Source organism: Rana temporaria, chromosome 12 (genome assembly GCF_905171775.1).
Source record: "Rana temporaria chromosome 12, aRanTem1.1, whole genome shotgun sequence".
Lineage (NCBI taxonomy): Eukaryota > Metazoa > Chordata > Amphibia > Anura > Ranidae > Rana > Rana temporaria.
The window spans coordinates 78,437,841-78,457,147 of record NC_053500.1 but is presented as its reverse complement, the minus strand read 5'-3'; positions in this window follow the sequence as shown (position 1 = coordinate 78,457,147).

Here is a 19,307-nt window from a genome sequence, read left to right as displayed (position 1 = left end):
ATTAAAAATCCCTTTTTCTTTCTCGTACATCACGGGACACAGAGCGGCATATTCATTACTATACGGGATGTCCGAAAGCAATGCTTTAATGGGGGGGGGGGGGGAGACATCTTCCCAAGACAAAAGGATTTAATTCAGAGGTAAACTCAAATAATAATAATAAATCCAACTTAGTCAAGCAAATAAATTTAAATTTAATCTTAAATCAAGGGTGCCCCCGACTCCCAGGGTCTTAAATCGCAGCCTGCAGTACTGCCTGCCCAAAGGCTGCATCTGCATTCCTTCTCACGTCCAACTGGTAAAATTTTGTAAACGTGTGGACTGACGACCAGGTTGCTGCCTTGCATACTTGAGCCATAGAGATCTGATGGTGTGCTGCCCAGGAGGCGCCCATAGCCCTGGTAGAATGAGCCTTTATTGACAAAGGAGGAGGCAACCTCTTCAAGCCGTAGGCCTGAGTGATTAACTGTTTAATCCATCTCGAGATGGTGGACTTTGCAGCTGCCTGCCCCTTCTTGGGCCCATCCGGTAAAATGAACAACACATCTGTTTTCCGAATCTTCTCTGTAGCTTTAAGATAGGCCTTCATGGCCCTGACAATATCCAAGGTATGCAGCAACCCTTCCTTTCTAGAAGTGGGTTTCGGAAAGAAGGATGGTAGTACCAAATCCTGGTTCAAGTGAATACTGGATATAACCTTTGGTAGGAAGGAAGGATGAGGACAGAGAACCGCCCTGTCCTTATGCAGAATGAGATATGGTTCCTTACAAGATAAGGCTGCCAACTCTGACACTCTTCTGGCCGAAACTATGGCGACCAGAAATACCAACTTCCTTGTCAGTAAAACCAAAGGAATTTCAGCCAACGGCTCAAAAGGTTGTTTCTGTAGAGTTGACAGAACAAGATTTAAGTCCCACGGACAAAGTGGTGACTTGACCGGAGGATTAATACGTAAGACCCCCTGTATGAAGGTCTTAACCAGCGAGTGGGTGGCCAGCGGCCTTTGAAACCACCCTGACAAAGCTGAAATCTGTCCTTTGATTGTGCTTAATGCCAGGCCTTTATCCACTCCTAGCTGGAGAAAACTTAACACTCTATCAATGGTATACTTGCGGGAATACCAACTTTTGGACTCACACCAGCCTACGTAGGCCCTCCAAACCCTGTAATAAATTACTCTGGAGACCGGCTTTCTAGCCTTAATCAGGGTAGAGATTACCTGCCTAGACAGACCTCTACCCCTGAGAATCAGCCGCCAGGCCGTCAAATTTAGACACCGTAATGCTGGGTGGAGGATCGGGCCTTGCGAGAGTAGGTCTGGTCGTAGAGGAAGAGTCCAAGGGTCTCCCACTGCCATCTTTATGACTAGTGAGTACCATGACCTCCGGGGCCAAGCTGGAGCTACCAGGATGACTGACCTGTGCTCCACTCTGATCCTGCGCAACAGGCGGGGTAGTAACTGTAGCGGGGGAAAGGCATATAGAAGTTTGAACTGATGCCAAGGGCAAACCAACGCATCGGTTCCGCAGGCCATTGGGTCCCTTGTCCAGGACATGAACCTATCTAGCTTCTTGTTGAATCTCGATGCCATGACATCCACGTCTGGCACTCCCCACCTCTGGCAGATTGTCTGAAAGACCTGGGGATGTAGAGACCATTCCCCTGGCGACAGAGTTTGGCGACTTAGGAAGTCCGCCTGCAGGTTGTCCACTCCGGGAATGAATATCGCCGATATGCAGGGTACATGAGCCTCTGCCCACAGAAAAATCAAGCTCACCTCTCTCTGAGCGGCTTGACTCTTGGTTCCCCCTTGGTGGTTTATATATGCCACAGCTGTGGCATTGTCTGATTGTATTCTCACCGGGGACCCCTGCAATTTTGATGTCCATGCCAGGAGGGCTAGCCGAGCTGCTCTGATCTCCAAAACATTGATGGGCAGCTGCCTCTCCGTCTCTGCCCAAGTTCCTTGGCGAATGTAACCATCCAAGACCGCTCCCCAGCCTTTCAGGCTGGCGTCTGTGGTCACTACCTTCCAGGCTACGGGGCTGAAAGACTTTCCCTTCAGAAGATTCTGAGGGTTTAACCACCAGCACAGACTTTGCCGGACTCTTGAAGATAGTGTCAAAGGAAACTCCAAGGCCTGTGCTCTCTTGCTCCAAGCTGCCAGAATGACTGCCTGTAGGACGCGAGTGTGGCTCTGTGCGTATGGTACCGCCTCGAACGTGGCCACTAGCTTGCCTTGTAATCGCATACATAGGCGAATAGTTGGTTCTCTTTTGTTTAGAACCAAATTAATCAATTCCTTGATAGCCTCGACCTTTACCAGGGGCAGGAACACCTTTTGCTGTTCTGTGTCTAACCTCATGCCGAGATATTCCAACTGTTTTGTGGGTTGAAATGCTGATTTTTCTCGGTTTAGGACCCAGCCGAACCTCTCGAGGTACTGAACCGTGAGGGCCACTGCTCGCTCCAGGCAAGGAGGCGAGTGATCTATGATTAAGAAGTCGTCCAAGTATGCTAGGACCGTGACCCCTTGGATCCTTAGATTGGCTAGAATTGGAGCTAGGACCTTCGTGAACACCCGGGGGGCCGTAGCCAGCCCGAAAGGGAGCGCCACAAATTGGAAGTGACGATGAGCCACCGTGAAGCGTAAAAATCTTTGATGTGGCTGAAAGATCGGTACATGAAGGTAAGCATCCTTTATGTCTATAGACGCCAGAAACGACCGAACGGATTCCATCCGGAACGAGCGAACCCTTAGGTAAACGTTTAAACCCTTTAGGTCCAAAATTGGTCTGACATCGCCGTTGGGCTTTGGTATGACAAACAGATTGGAGTAGAAACCTAGCCCTTGCTCTTGGGCTGGTACCTCTACTATCACGCCCTGGCAAAGCAGACGATCTAATGCCGCCAGCAACGAGGCCTTCTTTGTCGGATCGTTTGGTACCCTTGACTCCTGAAAATTAGGCGGATGAAACTTTTGAAATTCTAATCTGTAGCCTGTGGCCACAGATGACCGGACCCATTTGTCGGGGATGTTGGCTTCCCAAACCTCTGCAAATAGACGAAGCCTTCCCCCCACTCGAGTGAGTGGGGGCGCCCCTTCATAAGGCAGACTTAGGGGCTGGCTTTGTTGGCTTGCGATACCATGGCTTCTTGCCCCCAGGGGCCTGTCCCTGCGAATTATTGTTAAAGTTTGATCGTGCAGGAGGCCGTCGATACTGCCTGGAAGTTGAGGGCCCCGGACCAGGGGAGGGCTGCCTTTTTAAAGCAGGACCCCGGAACTTCTTTTTGACTGGTAAAAGGATACTTTTGCCACTCGATATAGTCTGAATGTATCCAGATCTTCTCCGAAGAGTCTTCCTCCATGGAAGGAAAAACCTGCCAGTAGTTTTTTACATGGGGCTCGGCCGCCCAGTTCTTTAACCATAAGAGCCTTCTCATATGCACTAAAAATAGTGACAGACGAGATGCCTGCTGGATGGAATCTTTTATAGCATCCACCGCAAAGCACAGAGCTCTGGGTATATCAGCTAAGTCTTCTGCCTGCTGGGATTGAATTGCCTGACAGACCCCAATTGCAGCTACCGCCGGCTGCACCACTGCTCCTGCCGTAGCAAAGGAAGCCTTTAAAAGTGTCTCTAGACGTTTATCAACCGGGTCTTTAAACATTTGTATATTTTCCACCGGCAAGTCAATGACTTATTTACACAGGAAATGGCTGCGTCCACAGCTGGGAGCACCCACTTCTTAGAAAATTTCTCTTCCATAGGGTAGATAACAGAAAATCTCTTAGGCGGCAGAAAAATTCTGTCCGGACGTATCCAATCTTGGAAAATTAATTCCTCTTAGGCCTTGTACACACGGGCAAACATGTACGATGAAAACGGTCCACCGGACCGTTTTCAGCGTACATGTCTGCCCGGGGATTTCTGTATGATGGCTGTACTCACCATCATACAGAAATCCACGCATACTCGATACGCGGCGACGAGCGCGGCCCTGCCAGTTCAATGCTTCCATGCATGCGTCAAAGTCATTCGACGCATGCGAGGGATGGCGGCCGCTCGGATATGTACGGTAGGTCTGTACAGACGACCGAACATGTCCGAGCGGACAGGATTCCAGCGGGCTGTTTCTAAACAAGTTTGGAAATATTTGCCCGCTGGAAAAAGGCCCGGCGGGCAAATGTATGCTGGAATCCTGTCCGCTCGGCTGTACAGACGACCGAACATGTCTGCTGAAACTGGTCCGCGGACCTGTTTCAGCAGACATGTTCGGTCGTCTGTACGGGGCATAAGAGAGGATGGACCGGAAAAACTGCGTTACTCAAAGGCGCTTTCAAAGAACCCAAAGAGGATACTGCAGGAACCTGGGGCTCTGGTAAGGGTAATTTGAATGCTAATCGGACCATGTCTGTCAAAGACTGGATCCACAAGCTCTCCGCTTGGGAGGCTGAAAATGGTTCTTCAGTAGTAGATTCTTCAATCTCTGAACCCTCTAGGTTCTGGTCCAACTGATCCTCCTGAACTTCTAATTCCTCCGGAGAGAGAAATTCAGCATCCGAGGATATACATCTAGGCGATGGAGATCTAGTCCGCTTTTTGCCTGGAATAGAGTTAGCAATCATAGCCGCTAACCTCTTTTCTAGCCCCCCTAGGGTGACAGCTAGCATGTCCTCTGTGACAAACACAGGGTTGGGTGGATCTGGGCCAGCCTCAGCACCAAACCCCCCTAATGGCTCATCCAAGGCGATCCCTACTGGGTTAACAGGTGGGGAGAGTACTGGCATAGCCGGATTAACACCATCAGAATCAGAGGGGAAACCCTTCTGTTTTTTGGCATTTTTTGTACCTCTTGATCCTGAACCCTTGGGAGCCATGATACAAAACCGAGGAAATCCGCATATAACAGAGTGTTGTAGCCAGGAGTGCAAAAAATAGGGTTTAGGGGACAATAGGACCACTAATGCCCAAAAACCGGTGGGGCCCAGTATGTTTATATTAAATAAATATAATTTAAATTTTGTCTGTGCCCTATTTTTTTTTTTCAAAAAAATACTGGCCCACCACGATTTTTGCCAGTATCCAATCTGCTGAAGAGGGGTTTAGGCTTTTTTGGAGCAAGCTCCAACTAGTAATACCCTCCTTGCGCCACCGGGTGTCACTGCTCCGCCGCTCTGTGTCCTCCTCCCTCTCTGCTCAGCTTCAGACTGAGCCAGATCGCAGCCTGCCGTGTATAACGGCGCTGAGGGCACGCCCCCCTTCTCTGACGCTGCTGCACGCTCCCTCCCCACGCTCACGGCGCGAATCCAATCCATTTAATGTGCACGCGCCCACGCGCGCGTATGCCGGGGGAGGGGGAGCACATGAAGGAGACGCGCTACTGCCGGCTGCTCTGACACAAGCCTGCACGGACCAAAAGAGCGGCAGATTTGAACGCCCGATCAGGTAAGACTTTCTAAAGGCCCCTAAGGAACCTCTTTAGCCCTGGGAAAGATCCTGATAGAAACAATCTTCCCAACCTGCACACAGCAGATAGCCAACAAAAACCTTTTTAGGACAGGGGGACCAAGTGCTGGGGGGAGTTGGATCATCCTGTCTTACCCAGACATAGTGATCCTGGCTGCCAATGCAGAGCATACTCAGGCACCCCCCTCTTTTAGACCTCCCCTAGAGAGCCTGCTGTCAAACCAAGTCCCGCAGGCCCCCTTCTTACCTGCTCCATGCCGCAGGACGTTTGCATAGCAAAAATGGTCCAATCTTCCCCCATCTCCGTGGGTAGCGTACTAGACCTTCAGGCACTGGGGTCCTAGAAGGAACTGTCTGTCCTGGACCTATACAGCACCCTGGAAAACAGGAAACTTTTGGCTTCCAGAAAAGCTCCAAGTCCTGGGCCCAGGGTCCATCCCTCTAAAAAGAGAAGCATTATAGGCTAAACCCCACAGCTTGGGACCCGGGTACTGTCCAGCCTGCCTTGATCCCAAGGATGTGGAGGCAAAGCTATTCCATGACCAACACCTACGACACTGGCGAAAAAAACTGAGGAACTCCCTCTATGACTGACAGGCGTCTCAGCCAATCAGGTTACAGGTAGCCAGAACCGGCCAACCTGATTGGCTGAGACGCCTGTCATCTTATTCAAGGGGTGTACAGTCTGTGCGCTCCGAGAATAAGCTTCCGGGACCCGAGGGCTGTATTGGGAAAGCCTATCAGAGCTGTTGGCTTTGATAGACATTTCCGTACAGCCAACCAGCTGGCGTTATTCAGATGGCCGGACATTGAGCGCCGACCATCTGAATAACAGCGGCAGCGGCGAAAATAACATAGATTCGTGCAATGCATGAATCTATGTTATTTGACTCAGTGTTGGTGAGAGCCAGAGGGGGCGGCGCTCCAGCGCCCTCTATGGACAAACCGCCACTGGATTGGACATGGCCCTCATGTGATCAGGAGGGCCTATCACAGTGCCATCCTGCTGATCTGAAATGCGCCGTGTCAGGGTGTGCGTGTGATCCTGAACGTCTGAGGGATGTTCCTGAACGTCCACTTAGAAGGAGAGAGCTCCCGCCCGGCTGTATATGTACAGTGACCGGGTGGGAAGTGGTCAAATAATTATTTATTTAAAAATAAGGGGTACCTTCACCTTTTTTTACAAAAAAAAAAAATGCTACTCTTCTAGCAGCCCCATGGTGAGTCGAACCTATGACCTTGCGCACAGCTGGTGCAGCTCCCTAGCCACTACACCATGCAAGACTACCCAAATCAGTTGAGAAATTGACAGGGTAAGTGATTTTTTAACTGTCACATTGCTGCTGCTGCTGCTGCTGCTGCTGCTATGGCTTCTGTTTTTTTTTTTTTTTTTTTTTTTTCTATAGTGGGATATATCCAATCAGTAGAACTTGTTGCTGTCAGTCAATAGTCATATTCTTATGATGATCCGTGTTGGTCACAGTATATTTTCACATGGGGGTCACAGTATATTTTTGGATGTGGTTCACAGTATATTTTCGGAAATATGGAAAAGAAAAACAATGGCCCGGATTCACAAAACACTTACGCCGACGTATCTACAGATACGCTGCATACGTGTAAATGTGTGCCGTCGTATCGATGCGCCGTGCCCATGGAACTAGATACGCCTGAAAATAGGCTTCCTCCGACCGATGTGACTTTCCTACGCCGGCGTATCTTGGGTGCATATTTACGCTGGCCGCAAGGGGCGCTCCCATTGATTTACGCGTCGAATATGTAAATGACTGAGATACGCTGATTCACGAACGTACTTGCGCCCGTCGCAGTAATATAGGCCGTTTACGTAAGGCGTACGTCCAGCATAAAGTTATTCCACATATAGGAGGTGCATCCCATGCAAAGGTATGGACCATGGAACAGCCGTCGTATTTTACATTGTTTACATAGTACTACGTGAATAGGGCTGGGCGTAGGTTACGTTCAGTGATTCGACATGTCTTAGGCGTTCGTTCCGACGTGATTCTGAGCATGCGCACTGGGAAGCGTCTACGGGACGGCGCATGTACCGTTCGTTCGGCCCATCATTTGCATGGGGTCACGGTTCATTTAAATATATCACGCCCACTTCCACCTACTTTGAATTAGGCCGGCTTATGCCTAGGAATTTACGTTACGCCGGCGCAACGTTGGAAGCAAGTGCTTTGTGAATACTGGGATAGCCTCTCTGTGTTACGTCGGCGTAGCGCATATGAGATGTGCTACGCCGGCATAAAGATGCGCTCAGGTATGTGAATCCATGCCAATATTTTCTTCTTCTTTCTATTTTAAAAGAAATCCAATAAAATCTAGATTTGTCATAGATTTAAGCCAAAATGTATTCTGCTACATGTTTTTGGTAAAAAAATTCCCGTTAAGTGTATAATATTTGGTTTGTGTGATCACGGACATATGTACGCAAATGATCATGTACAGATGTGCTCAGGACACAGAGATGCTCCTCTAACACGGACAAGGAGAACACATGTCAGGCACGGACTGCCCCTCAGCGATGTCACTGCACGGCTGGTCTCTCTCACACAGAGACAGCCGCTGCTCCGCTCTCCTCCTCTAACAGGAGGAGGGAGGGGGGACAGGCTTGGGCAGGAAACACAGTGGCGGCGGCAGTGACCAGCAGAGAGAGCCTCCTCTGGAAACGGACAAGGAGAGGAGGAGGGAGGGGAGCACTCTGGCGCTTCAGTGCCCCCCACCTCTGTGGCGCCTGGGTGCACTGCACCCAGGCACCTGCCTAGGATCAGCCCTGGATTTTACTTTTACATACAGGGCCGGACTGGGGATAAAAAAACAGCCCTGGAAAAAAAAATTATACCAGCCCCATAATATTATTATACCAGCCCAACAGCATAACGTCATTATTTTCTTGTTCATAAAAAGGGAAAACCATACATTTTAAAGCACATTTGAAGAGTGTATTATATATAGATAAGACAGAATATGAAAGCACATAGGGCTAGGGATATATAAGAGAAAATTTCAGTTAAAAGTGTTAAAAGTGTAGCAATCATCAAGGGGGATCCCCAGAGACTCTGTGAATGTAAGGGGGGCAGATCTGGTGACCAGAGACCACTTTTAAGGGGGATCCTTTATATTAGAGCCCCCTTACATTACTGTATTCACTCCCCCCTTACATCACTGACCCCCCCCCCCCCCTTAGACTGGCTTGGCGGCACTGATGCTGACCTTCTCTGAGATGCAAGAGATCAATGCAGCCTCACCAGTGCCCATCAAATGCAGCTTATCAGTGCCCACAAAATGCAGCCCACCTGTGCAATGCCAACCAAATGCAGCCCACCAGTGCAAAGTCCACAAAATGCAGCCCACATGTGCAATGCCCACGAAATGCAGCCCACATGTGCAGTGACCACCAAATGCAGACCACCAGTGCAATGCCCACCAAATGCAGCCCACCTGTACAGTGCACACCGGTGCAATTCCCACCAAATGCAGCCTAACAGTGCAATGCCCACCAAATGCAGCCCACCAATGCAATTCCCACCAAATGCAGCCCACCAGTGCAATGTCCACCTGTGCAGAGCCCACAAAATGCAGCCCACCAGTGCAATGAGACAGAGAGATTATTATACAGATTACAATTTGCAGGGGCAGCAAGCAAAGGTGACAGAGAGGGGGGGGGGGCAACATCCATGCAATGGTGAGAGAGATTATTATTATTATACAGATTACAATTAAATTGCAGGGGCAGCAAAGGTGACAGAGAGAGGGGTGGGGGGGGGGGTACACCGTGCAATGGTGAGAGAGAGAGAGATTCATTATACAGCTTGCAATATGTTCACCTTAATTGTTCTGCTCCAAGGGCAGCCGACGCCGTTCATTTCTCCTATGTCCTCACTCGTGATTCTGCAGACTGAGACTAGTGGGCAGTGCTGGCGCCGCACAGGCCGATGGAAGGGGAAATAAAAAAAAGCAGGTGCCGGATCAGATTAGAAGGCAAGGCATTGCATAGCTGGAAAGTGCAGCGGCAATGATGGCCGCGGCTGCGGCCCGCCCCCGCTTTTTTTACCGACAGCCAGGCAAAAGCGGCCCCAGGGCACGAAGTACAGGCGGCCAGTCCGGCCCTGAAGGCATTGCATAGTTGCCCCCCGCTGCTCTTTTAACTGACAGGAAAGGGTGTGCAGACGGCCTACCGGGAATTTTCCCGTTATCCCGGTAGGCCAGTCCGGCCCTGGTTATGTGGGGACCAGGTGTTTTTAGCAACAGTTCCCTGGGTCTGTTCCTCTTCACCTGGCAGATTAATAGTAGCCTTTGGCTCCCGCTCATGTCAATCTAATTTTATGATGAGGTATTCTACATATGCTTCATGGAACACTTGGTCAATCTTCTGTCAGATGGGAAATATGCAGGATAGGGCATACCACCACCACTATGGTGACAGAGGTCACGCCATCCTAATCACTGGCCTTATCAAACAGACTTATTTGAACTAGCAGTCACCCCAAGCACCCAAAAGCATATGTAATGTCCCAGCTAAACACGGCCGCCACCATTACCTGCGCCAGGCACCTCTCCTGGCCTAATCCAGTGTTGCAGCACTGTAAAAGTTTACAACCTAGGGGGAAGAATAGGCAGCAATAAATGATGAAGGAAATCCTATTGCCAAGGGGAAGGGCAGCAACGCCAAAAATTAAGTGTAGAATCTTAAGGACATTTCCCTAAGTCTTTAATCACATAGGCACTGAGGCCTGTTCAACATTAACAAAACATTTGACAGTTTTCTGTTCATTGGGTAATTGGGTTTGGTATATTGCAGATTAAATAGACAGAATGTTGGGTGGGGCTGGAGAGGACCCAGCTGTCATTGTACACATTGGTACAAATCAGGGGCGGACTGACCATTGAGGCACTCGGGCACTGCCCGAGGGCCCCATGCCACTAGGGGGCCCCAACAGGGTTGCCAGGCTCAGTAAAACCAGGGACAGTATGTAAAAATCTGTTTTTTTTTTACATCTGTCCCTGATATTTCCAAAAACCGACATGCTTTTGATGTGAAAATTCTGAGATTTTAGCTGCCCCACCTCTGCACTGCCTCCTGGTGTGGTGGCAATCTGTAAGCCCAGGGGCCCCATAATCTTCTATTGCCCGGGGGCCCCATGAGTTGTCAGTCCGCCCCTGGTACAAATGACAAAGTTAAAGGATAATGGGGCATCTTAAAAAAAAAATTCAGGGACCAAGGAGCTATATTAAAAAAAGGGCCTTCACGGTAGTATTCTCAGAAATACTTCCTGTACCATAAGCCACACCAGAGAGGCAGCAGTAGCTTAGAGAGCTAAATAAGTGGCTGAGAAACTGATGTAAGAAGAAGGGGTTTGAATTCATGTAAAATTGGTCTGACTTTGCGGTTCATTACTGGCTCTACAGTAGAGATAGGTTCCACCTAAATGGAGAGGGGAATAAGATGGCCGTAGCATTGGAGGAACTTTTAAACTAAGAAGTGGCGGGAGAGATTAGTGAGAGGTATACAACACAGTAAGCAAGGGTCAAAGTGTTCAGATGTGGGAAAAGTTGCAGGGAAGGGGGCCCAGATGTTAGAAAAACTAAAGTATCCAAGACCAATTGTAAGTGTGAGCAGAGTGAGCAAGGTTAAAATAGCATGAGCTAGGTTATGTACACAAATGCTAGAACTCTAGAACCTGAGGAAGATTTTGGCTTCCAGGGAATTTTAAAAACCTGGTTTGACAGCTCACATGTTTGGCTTCTGACTATCTAAGGTTACACTCTGTTTTGGAGAGACAGGGTAAGTAGAAGAGGAGGGGAGATGTGCCTGTATGTCTAGAGCAGGGGTCTCAAAACTGGTGGCCCTCCAGCTGTTGCAAAACTACAAGTCCCATGAGGCATTGCAAGGCTGACAGTTACAAGCATAACTCCCACAGGCAGAGGCATGATGGGACTTGTAGTTTCGCAACAGCTGCAGGGCCACCAGTTTGAGACCCCTGGTCTAGAGCAATTTGATAGTAAATGGGAGGTATGGCATCGCTAACAGGGCTAGTGTCAAGGTGGAGTCTTTGCGGCTGGAGCTTCAAATGCATGAAAGAAACAGTAAATTTGTTATTCAATAGGCCCCCTTCGCAATTAAAATTGGCAGGGAAGCAGGACAATGTTATAATCATGAGGAAATTCAAATGTCCTAATACTGATTGGGCAGACGGGACTGCACGCTCAACTAAGGCTCATCTTTTTTTAACAGTTTTATGTGTCAAATGGTTAAAAGCTGACTAGAAAAAATGCTCTGCTGGACCTACTAATCCTTAACAATACTGAGCTGATTGCAGATGTAGAAGAAGGAGATAGTTTACAGTGATCACAGAGTAATTGCATTTGATGTAAATGATAGGAAAGGGGGAAATTATCATTATTATTATTATTATTATACAGGATTTATATGGTGCCAACAGTTTGCACAGCACTATACAACATGGGGGCAGACAGTACAGTTGCAATACTATAAACAAAAATAGAGTGACAATTTTGAAAAAAAAATGAATATTTTTTACTTTTTGCTGTAATAAATATCCCCAAAAATATATAAAAAAACTATTTTTTTCCTCAGTTTACGCCGATACGTATTCTTAAACATATTTTTCGTAAAAAAATCGCAATAAGCGTTTATTGATTGGTTTGCGCAAAAGTTATAGCGTTTACAAAATAATTGGAAATTGTTTTATGGCATTTTTATTAATAATATATTTTTTTTACTAGTAATGGCGGCGATCAGCGATTTTTTTTCGGTACTGCGACATTATGGCGGACACTTCGACACATTTTTGGGACCATTGGCATTTTTATAGCAATCAGTGCTATAAAAATGCATTGATTACTATTAAAATGCCACTGGCAGGGAAGGGGTTAACACTGGGGTAGGGAGCGGTTAATCATGTTCCCTGGGTGTGTTCTAGCTGAAGGGGGGGTGTGGACTGACATGGGAAAATTACAAATCGCTGTTCATACATTGTATGAACAGGCGATAGGTCATTCCTCCCCCGACAGGACCGGAAGCTGTGTGTTTACAGCTCCTGGTTCTCGCTCTGTAACGAGCGATCGCGGGTGCCCGGTGGTGATCGCGCCCGCCGGGCTTGCGAGTCTGCGTCTATTGGCTGCTCGGCGAGATGGCGTAGATCTACGTGATCTCGCCCAGCAGAGCCGACCTGCTGCCAGTTTTACGGCGGCTTTTCGGCAAGCGGTTAAAGCTTACAATCTAGAAGGGAGGGTCAAGTGAAACTAAAGGTAATAACGTTGGGGAATGAACTGATGGAGAAAATGAAAGGTGTGGGTAGGATAGGCTTCTCTAAAGAGGAGGGTTTTCAGGAATCGTCTAAAAGCTAATAGAGTAGGAGATAGTCTGACAGATTGGGGTAAAGAGTTCCATAGCGGTGGAGAGGCTCTGGAAAAGTCCTGGAGGCGAGCATGGGAGGAGCAGACGAGGGAACTAGAGACCAGTAGGTCTTGGGAGGAACGAAGAGAACGATTTGGTTGGTATTTTGAGACTAGGCTACTGATGTAGCTGGGGGCTAAATTGTGGATGGCTTTATAAATTGTTAGTATTTTGAATTAAATTTGTTGGGTGAGTGGAAGCCAGTGGAGGGATTGACAGAGAGAAGTAGCAGACACAGAATGATTGGTAAGGTGGATGAATCTGACAGCAGCATTCATGATGGCTTGAAGTGGGCTTTGCCTATCTGGAGGTAAGCCAATGAGAAGGGAGTTGCAGTAGTCAAGGCGAGAGGTGACCAGGGAGTGAAATAAGTGCTTTGTTGTGTCATTGTTTAGAAAGGGGCATATTTTGGAGATATTGCAGAGAATGAGGTGGCAAGATTTGGACGGTGATTGGACGTGGGTCTTTAAGAAGCGTTCAGAGTCCAGGACTACACATAGGACCATGGCCTGCAAGAATAGGCTTATAGTTGTGCTGTTGATTTTGACATACAGATCAGGAGAAGGGGCAGGTGGTGGAGTGTTGAGGATGAAATCCAGACTGAAGGGGATCAAGAAGACTATTCTTAGCAAGGTGGTCACTCCATCAGTTGCTCCATAATGGCCATTATCCAAGCCTGAGGAAGGAGTACGAATACACTGAACACGAGCACCGCCCGGATGGCCCGACCCGGAAGTGACATCATCCGAAGTGTACCACCGATTGTAGTTCCATCCATTTGGAAGCACCGTGCACCCATTTTGCCTGTCATCACCACAATCTTGTGAGTGTACTCAATAATTTTTTTTTTAATTAAACTGCATTCTTACTACACTTAGATGGTGCTGTTCTCTGTTCCCTTTTATATTTCAGAGTTTTCTTTTTCCTTCTAAAACTTTTTGAATCTGCGGCCTTCTCTGAACCATTATTAACTTACTACTATTATTGTCATAGACGTGGCCGGCCACTAGGTGGCGCTAACGGCGCAGTGGCGCGCACGGGCGCACGCAATGGCGCACCAGCACGCACGGGAGCGCGCGTTCGCGGCAGATCGGCACGCACGGGCACGCGCAATAGCGGCAATGGCGCGCGGGCACGTACTGACGCCATTTTGGCGCCAGTTCAGGCTATTTAATGGGGCTCATCCCATAGCCTCTTGCTGCTCGGTCTTCAGCGTTCCTGTTACCCATTACCTGATTGACTTCTGTTCCTGTGAACCCGGCTTGTCTCTGATACTCCTGACCTCCGCCTGCCCTGACCTCTGGCTTGTCTGACGCTGCTCCTGCCTTACCCTTCAAGTTAGCCGCTGCCCGCCTGTTACCGATCCGGCCTGAACCACGACTCTGCTACTGCCTCCGCCTTGTACCTGATCTGCCTGCCTGTGTCCGACCCAGCCTGCCTGACCCTGTCTGTACCGGTACTACAGTACACCTCCCTCCTGCTGACTGTTTCCAGTTACCTGCACCACGCTCCTGCTACCTGCCACCTTGCGGCTTCCGGTTACCTGCACCAAGCTCCAGCTGTCTGCTGTCCTGCTGTCCCAGCACCATTGACATCTTCCTGGAGTCTACAGGAGACCTCCGCAGTTCCTGCACAGCATCCTTGCCAGGCGCTCGTGCGACTCTGTACTATGGCACTCCCTGTCTACCCTACCAGGGGTTCTGGGGTCAGAGGAGCAAGAGAGGCCATTCCCTGCACGTCAGGATCTGCCCTGTACCAGGTACGTGACAGTACCGAGCAGCCATGTCTGAGCCTGCGCAGGGAGTGGACCCAATGACTTAACTCTGTCGCCACCTGGACGGTCTAACCCAAGCAGTCAGAAACCTGCAGGAGGGCTATACCTGACTTGAAAACCGCGTCCAGGCCTTGTCCGCGCCATCCACTTCTTCCGCCTCTGGCACAGCCACTTCACCCTCAGTCATCATGCTGCCACCAGAACCCAAGGTGCCCATGCCAGAGAGATTCTCAGGGGAGCGAAGCAAGTATAGAGCGCTCCGGAATGCTTGTGAGCTCTATTTCGCACTCCAGCCACTGACTTTTTCATTAGAGGCCACCAAAGTAGGCTTCGTTATTTCCCTTCTAACTGGTGAACCGCAGGCGTGGGCCCACCGCCTCATGGAGCAAAAGGACTTGTCCCTCGATCGGCTGGACACCTTCTTTCAGGCCATGTCCTTGCTGTACGAGGACCCCCACCTGGCCGCTACCGCAGAGGCCGCCTTGCATGCTCTCCAGCAAGGTCGTAGACCCGCGGAGGACTATGTATCTGAGTTTAGAAGGTGGAGTGCGGACACTAATTGGAATAATGCAGCCCTCTGTTACCAGTTCCGTTTAGGCCTCTCAGAGACACTTAAAGACGAACTTGCTCGAGTGGGGGTCCCTGAAACTCTGGAAGCGCTCATTAATCTGACTATTCAAATTGACAGACGTTTGAGAGAGCGCAGGACTGAACGTGCCGCTGGCCCGACTCGCCCAGCGTGGATGCTGCCTCGGGTACCTACCTATCATAGCCCGACACCCTCAACTCCGACTACCACCCCTAGAGACATTCCAGAACCCATGCAGCTGGGTCTGATCCGCCCTTCCCTCACGCCTGAGGAACGACTCCACCGCCGAACCAACAACCTGTGCCTCTACTGCGGTGAGCCCGGCCACTATGTGAGGACCTGCCCGGCGAAATCTCGTAAGTCCACTTCCTTGTCTTCTGTCCATACACCCGTTGTCTTCAACAATTCCACTCATCTGGCTGTTCCTGTTTTGTTGCAGCTTCCAGGAAGGGCTATCCGAACCAGCGCCATACTTGATTCCGGGGCTTGCAGCTGCTTCCTGGACTCTTCCTTTGCCATCCAACACCATATTTCGTTACGCCCGAGGGCTATTGGACTGTCTGTGCACTTGGCCGATGGGTCTGTTCTAAAGTCTGGACCAGTTACCCAAGAAACCTTGCCCATTGCCGCCACTATCTCGGACATTCATCGAGAACTCCTGTGCCTGGACGTTATTGACTCTCCTCTATTCCCTATAATCCTGGGCATACCCTGACTCCAGGCTCACAACCCTCAAATAAATTGGACTACCGGTGAGATCCGCTTCTGTTCTTCTTACTGCCTACAACACTGCCTGAAAGTCATCTCATGTCCCCCCTCTTTGCTGTGCATGGACTCTGACACTGAAACTCGCCAATCCGTCCCTGAGGTGTACCATGAATTCCTGGATGTCTTTAGCAAAAAGGGGGCTGACACCCTTCCTCCGCACAGGCCGTATGACTGCCCGATCGAGCTCCTCCCTGGGGCTGAAATCCCCTTCGGCAGAATTTTCCCTTTAACTGAACTGGAGCTGGAGAACTTGAAAACCTATGTTGACGATAATCTCAGGAAGGGGTTCATTCGCCCCTCCACCTCGCCAGCAGGAGCGGGAATCTTCTTTGTCGAAAAGAAGGACCATACTCTTCGCCCCTGCGTGGATTACCGCGCGCTTAACAAGGTGACAATCAAGAATCGGTATCCCCTTCCACTAGTGCCAGAACTATTCCAAAGACTCGGAGCAGCCGTCATTTTCACAAAACTAGACCTGCGGGGGGCTTACAATTTGGTGCGCATCCGGGACGGCGACGAGTGGAAGACGGCGTTCCGCACCCGCTTCGGCCACTTCGAATATCTGGTGATGCCCTTCGGGCTCTGTAATGCCCCTGCCACATTTCAGCACTTTGTGAATGACATTTTCAAAGACTATCTCGACCTTTTTGTTGTGGTTTATCTCGATGACATCCTCATTTTTTCTTCCTCCATTGACAAACATCGGGAACACGTCAAAAACGTGCTCAAACGATTTCGAATTCACGGATTATACGCCAAGCCTGAGCAGTGTGAATTTAAACGCAAAAGCATACAGTTTCTGGGACTTATTATTTCCGTAAACGGCATCGAGATGGACCCACAAAAAGTTACGGCAATTCTTGACTGGCCGGCGCCCATGGATAAAAAGGGCGTGCAGCGTTTTGTAGGGTTCGCTAATTTCTACAGGAAGTTCATCAGGGGGTTCTCCAACATCATCTCCCCCATAACCAGCCTGACCAAACAGACTGTCCGGTTCCATTGGTCGCCCGAAGCCCAAGGAGCTTTCGAAGCCCTGAAAAAGTTGTTCACATCGGCATCTGTTCTTAAACACCCTGACCCCAGCCTGCCCTACATCCTGGAGGTGGACGCTTCAGAGACGGCTGTGGGAGCAGTCCTCTCCCAGAGACAAGGGCCGAAAGCTCTCCTGCACCTGGTTGCTTTGTTTTCCCGTAAACTATCTGACGCGGAAAAGAATTACGACGTGGGTGACCGAGAACTCTTAGCGATCAAGGCCGCACTGGAGGAGTGGCGTTGCCTATTGGAAGGCGCAGCTCACCCCATCTTGATCTACACAGATCACAAGAACTTAGAGTACCTGAAAATAGCCAAGAGATTGAGACCACGACAGGCCAGATGGGCGCTTTTTTTTACAAGGTTCACCTTCCACATAACATACAGGCCAGGATCTAAGAACGTCAAACCCGATGCCCTTTCTCGGATGTTCTGCGATACCGAAACTCCTGCTCCTCCGGACACTATCCTTTCCGCTGGGAATTTTCTGTTGTTACAAGACGATCTACTGTCTCGGATCAAGCAAGCCTCTGCAGGTATTTCCTCGTCCCCGGATACAGATTTACAACCTAGGGATGGTCTGTTGTGGCATGAGAACAGGATCTTTGTGCCAGAAGACTTACGGGTCAGTGTCTTGAGTCTCTGTCATGATCACGAACTGGCTGGTCATTTTGGGGTACAGAAGACCTCGGAACTTCTGCAACGCACGTTTTGGTGGCCTCGGCTTGTGAGGGACTGTAAAAGTTACGTGGAGTCGTGCACCACGTGCATTCGAAATAAGGGGAGCAGATCCAGAGCCTGGGGACTGTTGAAACCTTTGCCCGTTCCAGAGAGACCGTGGAAGATGATCTCTATGGAGCTTCCTTCTTCTGAGGGTTTCACCACCATTTTTGTGACGGTGGACAGACTGTCTAAGATGGCACACTTTTTACCCATGAAGGGTACGCCCTCTGCACCTGAAACTGCCAAGATCTTTGTTAAAGAGATCGTGCGGCTCCACGGCATCCCCGCAAATATCGTATCAGATCGTGGGGTGCAATTCACCTCCAGGTTTTGGAAAGCGCTCTGTGAGTCTCTCAAGATCGAGGTGTCGTTTTCTTCTGCTTACCATCCGCAGTCAAATGGCCAAACCGAGAGAACAAACCAAACTTTGGAACAGTATCTACGCTGCTTCTCGTCGTTCTCTCAGGAAGATTGGGTCTCTCTACTACCACTGGCTGAATTTGCATACAATAACTCAATTCACTCTGCTACCAAACAATCTCCATTTTATGCAAACTACGGCTACCACCCGCTTTTCCTGCCTAATTGTGTCCCGGAATATACGGTGCCCGCTGTCCAAGACACATTAAACTTCTTCAGCGCTAACAACAAGCTACTTCAAGAAACCATGGCAAAGACTCAGGAGCATAATAAGGAGGTCTTTGACAAGAAGCTGAGAGGAAAACTCAATCTAGAACCAGGAGACCTGGTGTGGTTGTCTACCGTCAACCTGAGACTTGCCTGCCCGTCCAGGAAATTGGGGCCTAAGTTTTTGGGGCCGTTCCCAATCAAAAGAAGGATCAATAGTGTGGCCTATGAACTTGAATTGCCAGATTAATTTCGCATCCATCCGGTCTTTCATGTCACCCTCCTTAAGCCTGATGTCGCTAACCCCTTTCCGGGGCAAAGCACTGATCCACCCGAACCGGTCTTGGTCAACGGCGAGGAAGAATTTGAGATCGAGTCCATCCTAGACTGTAGACGGAGGCGCAATCAGGTTCAGTTCTTGGTGAAATGGAAGGGCTATGGCCCTGAGGAAAATTCGTGGGAAACTGAACGCAACATCCACGCTAAGAGATTGGTTCGGTCCTTCAAGAACTCTCATCCACTCAAGATGACTCGGTTGGGCATCCGGAGGCTGCCCATTGGAGGGGGGCAATGTCATAGACGTGGCCGGCCACTAGGTGGCGCTAACGGCGCAGTGGCGCGCGCGCAATGGCGCACCAGCACGCACGGGAGCGCGCGTTCGCGGCATATCGGCACGCACGCGCAATAGCGGCAATGGCACACGGGCACGTACTGACGCCATTTTGGCACCAGTTCAGGCTATTTAATGGGGCTCATCCCATAGCCTCTTGCTGCTCGGTCTTCAGCGTTCCTGTTACCCTTCTGTTACCCATTACCTGATTGACTTCTGTTCCTGTGAACCCGGCTTGTCTCTGATACTCCTGACCTCCACCTGCC